This window comes from Manihot esculenta, chromosome 11 (genome assembly GCF_001659605.2).
Source record: "Manihot esculenta cultivar AM560-2 chromosome 11, M.esculenta_v8, whole genome shotgun sequence".
Classification (NCBI taxonomy): Eukaryota; Viridiplantae; Streptophyta; class Magnoliopsida; order Malpighiales; family Euphorbiaceae; genus Manihot; species Manihot esculenta.
The window spans coordinates 7,228,091-7,240,161 of NC_035171.2; the positions used below are offsets into that span (position 1 = coordinate 7,228,091).

At 33.2% G+C, this 12,071-nt stretch overlaps 1 pseudogene; it reads left to right on the forward strand.

Moving 5' to 3' along the window:
- The window catches only part of LOC110626378, a 70,734-nt pseudogene extending 59,766 nt beyond the window's left edge, over window positions 1-10,968 (forward strand).
- Window positions 10,969-12,071: the final 1,103 nt, after the last annotated feature.

The window sequence follows — 12,071 nt, forward strand, 5'->3', positions numbered from 1 at the left end:
CCATCATGCTAGCATAGGGATGGCTCCTTATGAAGCTCTGTATGGAAGGAAGTGCAGAACACCAGTTTGCTGGGAAGAAGTAGGAGAGAAGGCTCTTGTAGGGCCAGAGATTGTAGAAATTACCAGCAGGTTAGTGCCTATTATCAGAGAGAGGATCAGAACAGCTGTTAGCAGACAAAAGAGTTATGCAGACATCCGTATGAAACAGATAGAGTTCCAGGAGGGGGATATGGTATTGCTGAAAGTGTCTCCGATGAAAGGAGTGGTTCGCTTTGGAAAGAAGGGTAAACTAGCTCCACGATACATTGGTCCCTTCGAGATCTTGCAAAAGGTCAGAAATGTATCGTATAAGCTGGATTTACCTGCTTCTATGGAAAGGATTCATCCGGTATTCCATGTTTCTATGCTACGGAAATATGTGTCAGATCCGGGTAAGGTTCTCAGTGAGCTTGATGTGGAGATCCTAGGAGATCTCACCTATGTAGAGCAACCAGTACGGATCGTCGACACCCAGATCAGAAGATTAAGGAACAAGGAGATACCGATGGTGAAAGTTTTGTGGAACCACCACAATATAGAGGAGTGCACTTGGGAGACACGAGAATCCATGCTTCAGCAATATCCCTATCTGTTTTGAGGTTAGTTTTCCCCTTTTCTTATATGCCTATGTGTTTTATGTTATGTTAGGAACATTCGGGGACGAATGTTCTTAAGGGGGGGAGAATGTAATACCCGGCTAGAGTACGGTATCGGAATTCCCGTTGTCCGGTGGAATTCGGATGTCGGAATACCCAGAAGGGGTGTTGGGTTATGTTTTAATGTTTTAAGTATGTTTTTAAAGAGTTTTAATGTTTTAAAGTGTATAAAGGAAGAGTTTTTGAATGAAAAGCAACAAGGGAGAAATGCAAAGGTTCGGCCGCCGAAGGGCACTTTCGGCCGCCGAACATTGCATGGTTTCGGCTTCACGTTCGGCTGCAGAAGGTGGTCTGGCCAGCCACCTATAAAAGGGCCATTGGTCGGTGAGAGGAGGATATTTCTCCTTCACCAGCAGCCAGAGGTGAGCCAAGACCCCCTCATGTTGACTTTGATGTTTTCCATGATTTTTCACCAAATCTTCCAAAGTTTTAAGAGTTTTGAGATGTTTTGAAGGTTTTGAGCAAAATAATCAAGTTTGGAAGCTTGGAGCTTTGGGAGAGATTTTCTTCATAACTCCACGTTAGGATCCTTCAACCTTGAGTTCTTCAAGAGGTAAGTGAAGATCCTAAGCTTCTAGTATGCTTTTTGAAGGTTTTAAGAAGTTTGTATGGGTAGTATGCATGATTAGGTTTAAGGGAGGTTTTGGTGATCTTGGCATGTTCATGTATGTTTAAGTGTTATTTGTGATGTTTGTTGAGGTTATAGGTTAGTTTTGGACCTCTTTATGCATGATATATGGTATGTGCTAGTTGGGAGTAGTTGTTTTGCATGTTGGGTAAGTTTTGGGGGAAGTTTGCATGAAGCAGAGCAAGTCTCTGCCCTTTTGGCAAAGCCAGGTTCGGCCGCCGAAGGAAGGTTCGGCCGCCGAACCCCTGGTGGAGGCAGTTTCGGCTGCCAAAGCTTGCTTCCGAAAGTTTGGACTTTCGTCTCTGGAGGCAAGGTTTGGCCGCCGAAAGTGCCGCCGAAGGTTGAGTTTCGTCTCTGGACGAGACATTCGACTGCCAAAGGTGCCCCCGAAGGTTAGTAAGAGGACTTTCGGCCGCCGAAGGTAGAGGATTCGGCCGCCGAAAGTATGTGAGTTTCGTCTCTGGACGGGACTTTCGGCCGCCGAACCTGCCGCCGAAAGTGCCCTGTCCAGCCTTCTTTTGCATGCTATATGTGTTTGTTTTAGGATCTTTTAGAGGGCTTTTGGGGGAGTTTATAGAGATGTTCTAGAGTTGGTTTGGTCCCTCATATGTGTCCATCTGTGTAGGAACAGATCAGAGGAACCAGAGTGGTCAGCAGGTGAGCACTGCTACAGAACCTACAGAGTTTATACAGAGTCAGCTAGAGGTGAGTGGAACTAAACTAAATCTTTTAAATTGAGAAATTAAATGTTTTATCATGTTTCATGCATCATGAATATGTATAGGTTGTTGCACTAGACCCACGAAGATGTTGCATTGCATTTATATTTGTTGATGTGGGTAAATGCTGAGTGATCCAAGCTAGGTCCAGACAGGAAGACCAGGACCCCATTCTACGGCCTGGCAAATGACAGGAAGCCTAGGTGCCTGCCGTGCCCTAGCAATGGTAAGTTAACAGGTGTTATATACACATATATATATATATATATAATAGGAAGACTAGGACCCCAGTCTACGGCCTGGCACGGAATACTGTGACTAGTTGGTGACAGGTTTACCCTTAATGTGGACTGTTTGAGTTATGACGCATTTCATGAGATCATGGTTTTGTCACCTGTTTTATAGTTCTGCTCACTGGGCTAGTATAACTCATCCCTCTCCCTTAATCCCAGTTTTGCAGGTTCAGAGTCCAGAGAAGGGTGTCAACAGGGTACAGAGAAAAAGAAGAGTTATGTAATAGTTTAGCTGGACATGTAAATACAAAGAGATAGCTTATGATGTATAGTGAATAGAATTGTGCTTGACTATTATGGAGAGTTGTAGTCCTTTGAGTACATGATCTTTTTATGATGTAAATGATTTTATTGTATATGTATGGAAAAACCAGGCTTAACATTATATGAGATGACCCACCTAGAGCATTGATGAGAGCTCTAGCAGGGGTTTTACAATATAGAAATAGTGCATGCACAGGTTAAGCCTTGGTAGAAGAAAAGTTTTAATTTTTACAGGAAATGTATGATCATGTACAGGATTTCACAGGTACACAGAGTTCACAGTAGGCTTACTACGGGTCTAGGCGGCCTTAAGCCGATCTGGATCCTAGTGCCGGTAGCAGTTCGGTTTCCGGGCTGTTACAGTCGAGGTCGGGGGGCTTGAGAGGACTGGAGAGCCGGGCTCGATCTGCTGCAACTAGAGGGCCGAGATGACTTACTAAGTCGGGAGCTTGGCCTAAGAGCTTGTGAGGAGACCGGAGGAGGAGGAGGTCGGGTAACCGATCCGAAAGAAATAACCTCGGCCACCCTTTGAGTAGCCTCCCTTACGGACTGCCCAGCCAGGAGGGCATCCAAAGTAGCGTCCAAGCTCTTCCGGGACAGTATGAGATTCTTGGGAGGCTTGATCTGATCCATTTTTACCTCGGAAGCTACAAAATTAAAAATCAAAGCAAATCAGAACAGTTCTGAGCAAAGGTCGCGTAAGCAAAAACTAACACAGGCAGATAGAATAAGATACCCGCGTCCTTAATATCCCTAAGGTTGGACGCGTACAAGCACTTTTCGACGTCATACTTTCTATCCACAGAAGTCAGTCGAAGGAATCCGACCTGCTCGGTAAGACCCAACTGGGGCAGGTTGTTGCAACCCAGAGAGACATCCTCCCAGTCAAGACCGAGCTCCCAAGCCAACCCCGTATTCTTGTTCAACTCCACCACCAGAAACCCCTCTACCCAGCCCTTGATGGAGTCTTATAACCCGTGAAAATGGACAACCCTCCGCGAAGGGCAGAGTAATAAAATTTATGGCTCGCTTTGACTAGCCTGAAGAAGCTGACGAACAGGTGAACCGTGGGTGTAAACCCCCAGCTCAGACACACAGATTCAAAGCAAGACATGAAAAGAATGGAGTTAGGGGTTAGCATTCGAGGGGTAATCTCGAAATACTAGAAGACCTCTTTGAAGAAAGGAGAAAAGGGGAAGGACAGACCGTACTCCCTCTGTTTGATGAAGAAGACTAGACTGACGTCCCTTTAATCGGCCGGGGGGAGAAGGATAAGGAAGAACGATCCTCTCATTTCGGTAAGGAGCCCGGATGTGATAAAGAGGGGTATCCAAGTATTCCCTAGAAATGAAACTCCTAATGTTAGACAAGGTGATGCTAGACTCCTGGTTGACGACATCGGGGAGACTAGAACTATCCATGGTAAAAGAAGAGGCGTACCTAGAAAGTGATTAGGGCAAATGAGCAGAGGAAAGCAAAGAGAGCAGTAGAACAGAGAAGAGCCAACGTTCTGGGGAGACTGACGGGAAGTGAAATTTGAAACAATAAAGAGCCGAAAAGATGTTTTGAACAGTTTTGTCCTTGGGCGGCGCAGTCATGATGACTCTCGGTATTTACCCCCTCTTCAGTCGGGCAATAACTGACGAGGAGGTAAAGGGGCAATTGATGACCGCTGGATTTCTTCACCCCGGTCTAAGGCCAGGCCCATTAGGACAGCCCATAATCTGAAGGCTTCTAAATCTCCTCCAAGACCCAGGCCCAGCCCGCTCAGCTCAAAGACCAGGCTCCAGTCAGATTCTTCAATCAGGCTGTCCCAGCTCTTCCGGCCCAATGAACAGATCCCCTTTGGGTGTAGTCTTAACCTTATCTTTCGGCCCAGGTCGGAATCAGGAAGGAGTTCAACCCATTCGCCTTGTGGGACCATCCGCATGCGTGTCCGGGGAGAATCAAGGGTCGTTACGCATGGGACAGCGATCTGATTTCCTCGTACGTCCATATCAACGTGACAGGGGTAGGTTGCCCAATGACATAACATTCTGTTACACCACTAGCGGACAAAAAATTGTTATTTAATATTTTTTTAAAAAAATTTAATAATTTTATTTATTACACATTAAAAAATTAAAATGGCTTATTAATTTATTTATTGATCTAGACTTTAAAAGTTAGCTTTCGTTTAAAAAAAAAAAACCCAATATTTGTCATTAGGGATGGGATGGGAGACTAATAGTTATGAATGTATATAAATAAGGGGAAGGAGTGGTGGATGGGAGCATCGCATTTCCAAATGGAGTTGGCTAACATAGCAAAGTGCTTATTGTTGGGTGTTGTGATTCTGTGGATTCAAATCCATGGAAACAAAGGTTGCTTTGAAGAAGAGAGATTGGCTCTCTTAGATTTCAAGGTATTTGTTGGATCAAATGGGTTTGACGCAGACTATCTTCTTCCTTCATGGATTGATGATCCAACCAGCAATTGTTGTGAATGGGAGCGTGTCATGTGCAACTCAACCACCGGTCACGTGATTGAGCTCTCGCTCAACAATACACGACAATATGATCTAGAGAGTGATTCATTTTATACTGATAAAAATAGTTGGTATGTAAACTTGTCAATGTTTCAGCAACTGATGAAAGAGCTCAAAACTCTTAATTTATCCTACAATCATTTCGATTGTTCCATCGATGACCAAGGTAATATACTATGCTCTTCTAATTCTATTTTTATTTTCACCTTTCTATTTATTTTCTAAATATAAAAATATTTAAATATAATTTTCATGATATGTTTAGATAAAATTTTCTACTATTAATAACATGATATAAAAATGTCTACTTGAAATTCAATTATTATCTCAAATAACATGGAAGATGTATGATATCAAAATTTTGATTATTATGGTTTGATTAATATATATGTATATATATTAATTTCCAAACATATGCAGGTTGTGAAAGATTATCAAAACTGAAGAAGCTTGAAGTTTTGGACCTTACTTGGAATAGATTCAATAATATCTTTTTACCATCATTGGGTGCTCTTATATCACTTAAAACTTTGATTTTTGGCTACAACATTATGGAAAGTTCTTTTCCTATACAAGGTACGTTTGATTTTTAAAAATCATTCGATCTTAAAATCCAATTAAATTCAATCAACCATTCTCTCTGTTTTCAAGTTTTATTTCTCATTATTTTTTTTTTCTGCGCATGCTGTAAGTCATTTTTTAATTATATAAATTATGGGTAAACTTTAAATTCCTATAGATGAATTGTCTTTGCATTTGTAAAATAATTAACTTTTTTTATAAAAAATTAACTGGAATTATCAAATGATAGTTCTGCAAAATTAAATTGTCAAAAGGTCTTTAGGCAACTTAGAATTATGGATTTGAACTTTAATGAATTCGCTTCTTGCAAGTGATTAATTAATTAATTGTGTTGAACGATGAAATCTATGAATGATTCAGTTGTATTGTATTCTTTTCCGGAAAGGAGATTATATATAAATATATTTACAACATAAAATCAAGAGAAAAAAATGAAACAATCATATTTTAAGAAAACAAGATAAGGCTGTACAGGAAACAATATATATCAGATTTATTAATTGTGTAAATCTCTATGATCACGTAATTTACTCCTAATTAGACAGTTTATTTCAATAAATTGTGACATGAAATAACATACAAATAGTATGGTATATCGATTTTCAAAAATTAAAGGAGTTGGATTTAAGTGTTAAAAGATTCAATAATAGCATTTTATTATCATTACTCTTCCATCACTCAGCACTTTGATATTCAATTACATTAAAGGTTCATTCCCTAATTAATAAAATGGATCTTATTTTAAATTTTTTAAATTGTTCCTAAAATTTTATTTAATAAAATGGAGCCCTTTATATTTAAATAAATACTATATTCGTCTCATAATTTTAATTCACTCTACTTTTTTACACATATAAAAAAATAAATTTTTTTTATTAATTTTTTAACTATACCATCTTAAAAATATTAAATTTTCGAAATAAATGATCACCATTGAGAGTTCTTACATCACTCAACACTTTAATTCTTAATCACATGTATGATGCTATGGATGGTTCATTCTCTATCTAAGGTATGTTTGATTAATCTTGGATTTGTTTTCCTTACATTCATTTTACCATAACATTCTGTTTTTAATCCTGCTATTTCTGCAGAATTAGAGAACTTGAACTATTTCTGCAGATAAACTTTAAATTCCTTATTTTTGTATTTATAAATTAATTTCTTTTGCAAAAAATAAATGAGTTTCTCAACTATTTTTATATATGATTTTACAAAATCATGTATAAACTAAAATATTTCTCTTCTTAAAATATTTCTCTTCTTATACGTTTTGAAAGATTGAAAAAATTAGATATTAGTGAAAATAAATTTAATTAAAATACCATTTTATTGACAAAATAAAATTTAAGAGATAATTAAAACTATTTTTTATTATTTAAATTACAATTAATAATAAATTTGAATAAAGAGATCATCACATTAACTTTAATTATAATTTATAAAATATTTTTTTAATTGGAGAAGTTTCGATAAAATTAAATATCATTATCACTTAAGATAATATAAAAAGTTACTATACATAATATTTATTTGGATTTAATATATAAATAAGAAATATATATATGTATGACAATTTAAATTATTAGATTAAATTGTAATTTTAATAAAAGAGATTGAAAAAATTAGACATTTATGAGAATAAATTCAATAAAAGTATATTATCATCATTGGGAGCTCTTATATCACTCAACACTTTAATTCTTAGTTACATGTATTAGACAATGAATGGTTCATTTCTTATTCAAGATATGTTTGATTAATCTTAGATTTTCTTTTCTTACATTCATTTTATCACAATTCGTTCTACCACAACATTTTATTATTTGTCCTGTTATTTCTCCAGAGTTAAAGAACTTGAATAACTTACAATTTGATTATTTTTATGAAAAATAAATGAATTTCTCAAATGTTTTTATATATGGTTTTACAAAATTATGTATAAACTAAAAAATTTATCTTCATAAGTAATATTATTTATATATCATAAATTTCATATTTGATGTTATATATGATGTAATTTAAATAAAATATTAAAATAAATAAAATATAAATCACAATTTTATTAAATGTTTTTTAATAGAACAAGTGTAGCTACAAAATAAGTGAAAAAGATTATAATTTAATAATATTAAAAATAATTTAATTTAGAGATTTATATTTAGATAATATTTATTCTTAAGTTATCTTATACATATAAAAGTATAAAAGTATTAAACAATGCCCATAAATATATACTCAAAATACAAAATAATCAGGGAAGCCAGCCCCACTGATAAGATTTATGGGTTTAAAATATATTAAACCAATAATAAAATGCAAAAATGCAAAACAAAACATATAATAGGTAATTGTCCTATTTTGATTCTCGTATGATTTTTTACTAAGAAACAGAATCGCTCTTTCATTTAATATTAACATTTAAACAAATAGAAAATAAATATAAAAATTATTTGAGACAATTTAAATTGAAGTATTATAATTAATATTAAAATTATTTTAAATAAAAAATTATTCAGAGTTAATGAATTGTACAAAAAATATTAGCGATTATTTTTAATTCAACACGGTACGATTGTGTGATGAGTACCTTATAAAATTATTTAGATTATTTTTTGAATAAACTGTTATAATTCAATAAAAATTGAAAGTAAATTTTTTATTTTTTCATTTAATATTAATATTTAGATAATAATGATATTAATATTAAAATATATTATATATTTAGAAGCACAGTTGCACCATGAAATGGCACAAAATTATTTTAGTTAGTTTTAACTGGGCTGTTATAGTGGGTTATAATTTTAATACGATTTTTGTTAAGAAATAGAATTAAAATTAAATCTTAGTTCTTTCATTTAATATTAACATTTAAATAATATTAATATTAATATTAAAATGTATTATATACAATTCTTAGTAAAAATATTATATTATTTTATATATAGGTATTAATTATATAATTTTAATTAAAAGGTGCATGTGTATTTAATATATAAAAATATCTTACATGATTAATATATAATTCACTCGCATAATTAAAAATTTTAATTAAATATTATTCTTTTATTAATATTACTTATAAAATTCGAGATTTATTAGAACAATTATGTTTAAAATAAAAAAATTAAATAATTTTAATGAATTAAAAATATAATATAATTGTAATTATATACTATTTAGTGCTATTATTTTGTACATTTTCAATGATATCATACACAAAATAATAGTTAAATACATTTTGGGCACTAATTAAATTCTAAATTTTTCTTCAAAAGAAATTTTCATTTGCTTAATATTTTTCTATCTTAGGATTATGCGGACTGAAAAGTTTGGTTGAGTGTTGAATCTCCGAGGAAATCAATTTTCTGGCCCTCTTCCAGAATGTATTGGCAACTTGACCAACCTCCAATTTCTTGATCTGTCATTCAATCAGTTGAGTGGCAACATTCAATCTATTGTTTCTGAACTCACCTCCCTCAAGTATTTGCTTCTTTCTGGCAATGAGTTTGAAGGCTCATTCTCATTTAGCGCTTTGGCTAACCACTCAAAACTTGAATTATTTATACTCTCTCCTGGAAGTAGCAGGCTAGAACTGGAAACAGAAAATCCAACATGGTTTCCTGCATTTCAACTCAAGAACATTCAATTATCAAATTGCAACTTAAATGTGAGAACTAGAGCAATTCCTAGCTTTCTTCGTTACCAGCATGACATACGCTTTATTGATCTTTCTCATAATACGTTGGTTGGAACGTTCCCCACTTGGATCTTACAAAATAATTCCAAGTTAGTAGTTATGAATTTGAGAAACAACTCATTCACAGGAACATTTCAGCTGCCCAATTTCAAGCATGATCTGGTTCAGTTAGATATTTCGAGCAATAATCTCACTGGTATGCTGCCGAAGGAGTTTGGCTTGGTCCGCCCAAGACTAGAATATATAAACATGTCGAGGAATAATTTCGGTGGTAATGTTCCTTCTTCAATCAGTGAGACGCCAACACTATCTACTCTGGATTTATTCCATAATAATTTCTCGGGAGAGTTGCCAGGAAGTCTGTTTGCTAATTGTACCATGTTTTGTGCACTGATTCTATCAAACAACAATTTTCAAGGTAACGTTCTTCCTCAGGATATGGACTTGAGAAGCATGAGGGTATTGGATATGAAAAACAACAACTTCAGTGCGATGGTAGGGGCAGACTTGTTGAATAGCCGCAGCCTATCAAGCCTCAATTTTTTTGACATATCCAATAACAAGGTATCCGGTCCAATTCCCAGACTTCTATGTAATCTGACCGATCTTGTCTTTTTAGATCTCTCAAAAAATAGGTTGTATGGGTCTAGGCCTTCCTGCTTCAATTCTTCATATTTGCACTTTCTGTTTTTACAAAAGAACAATCTAAGTGGACCCATACCCCATGAGCTTCTCAGAAGTCCTAATTTAGTGGCACTTGATCTGAGGGATAACAATTTTTCTGGAAATATTCCATCTTGGATCGGTCAGTTCTCTGAATTGCAAGTGCTTTCATTGGGAGGGAATGCATTACACGGCCGTATTCCTAATCAGTTGTGTGAATTAAGAAATGCGAATATAATGGATCTTTCACGCAACTTACTTTTTGGTTCCGTACCTGCATGCTTTAGTAACATTTCTTTTGGCAATGATATATCATTTGAGATGATAGAAGTAGTTGATATTCCGAATTTTATGATTATCTATTTGAATAATCCCGATCAAATCGCTCTTAATCTCCATTTGCCATGGGTAGATTGGGATTATTCAGAACTTGTGGAAGTGGAATTTGCAACGAAATATAGATACAACTCCTACAAGGGTGATATTATCAACTCAATGGCAGGAATAGATCTATCATGCAATGAGTTAAGTGGCAGCATTCCTCAAGAAATTGGAGACCTGCATGAAATTCGATCATTGAATTTGTCTCACAATCATATAACAGGATCTATACCAGTCGGTTTTTCAAATCTAAGGAGTTTAGAGAGCTTAGATCTTGGCAACAATAATTTGAGTGGTGAAATCCCCAATGAACTAGTTGCGCTGACCTTTTTGGGAACTTTCAATGTTTCATACAACAATTTATCAGGTAGAGTTCCTAATGGAGCGCAATTTGCAACTTTCGATGAAAACAATTACAGAGGTAATCCTGGTCTCTGTGGAGAACCCATTCATAAGACTTGTGGTTTTATAGGTTTTGAAAAATTGAATAAATTAGACATTAGTCTGATGAATTAATTGTTAGGAGCTCTTACAAGTTACATTATTTAAAATTTTAATTTTTAATAACATATTTACTATAATGGAAAGTTTATTCCCTATTCAAGGTATGTGTTAATTTTTAAAATTGATTTTTTTACACAGGAGTGTTAATCAATTCAAACCAATAAATTTAATTAAATGATTATATTGAATTGATTTGAATATTTCATCTTAATTTTTTTTATTGATTTGATTGGTTAATCAATAAATAATTATTTTATATTTAATTACACATCCTACATTTTAATTTTATCTTCTCTTTTTAGTTTTTGTGTTTAATTTGAATATAATACTAATTAGATTTTTTTTATCTTTATTATTAGAAATGTAATATCTCAATTCAATTTTTTTATTTTTATTTTTTAATTTTTAAATAATTAAAATTTTCCATATTTTTACACTTGCAGTATATTTTATTATTTTTTTTTGTTATTTTAAATATATTTTATTAATATATTTGATGACTAAGTCTAAATCATTTGATGACTAAAAAAAAATAAAAAGAAAAATAAATCATTTAATGACTAAGTCTAAATCAAAATAAATATAAAGAAGTCATTTGATGACTAAGTCTAAATCATTCCAAATCCTGAATTTTAAATTCCAAAATGCAAGTAACTGTGGTCCATATAGCACACTAAATTGCACTCATTGCCATGTCATTCTCTTCTATTTTCGTTTTCTAAGTCATCTGCTATGATTTATGATTTATGATTTTTTTTTATGTTCTTAATTTATATTTTTTTTATGAGTTTTCATAAGAAATTATATTAATTTAATTTTTAAGTATTTTTTTCCTCTTAAAAATCTCTTCATTAAATAAACTATTTTTTCTCTAAAAAAATATATTTTTAAATTTTTTATTGATTCTTTCTTTTTTTCTAAAAAAGAATCATTATAAAGAATATGTAAAGAGATATTAAGTTTCCATTAATAAATTTAATTTTTAAAAAATTAATTTTATTTTGTTTTAAATTTTAAAAATAAAATTAAGCATAGAAAAATTTAAAAATTCATTATATTTTACTTTTGTTTTTCAATTTTATATATTCTAATTTTAGAAGTCCTAATAAATTAAA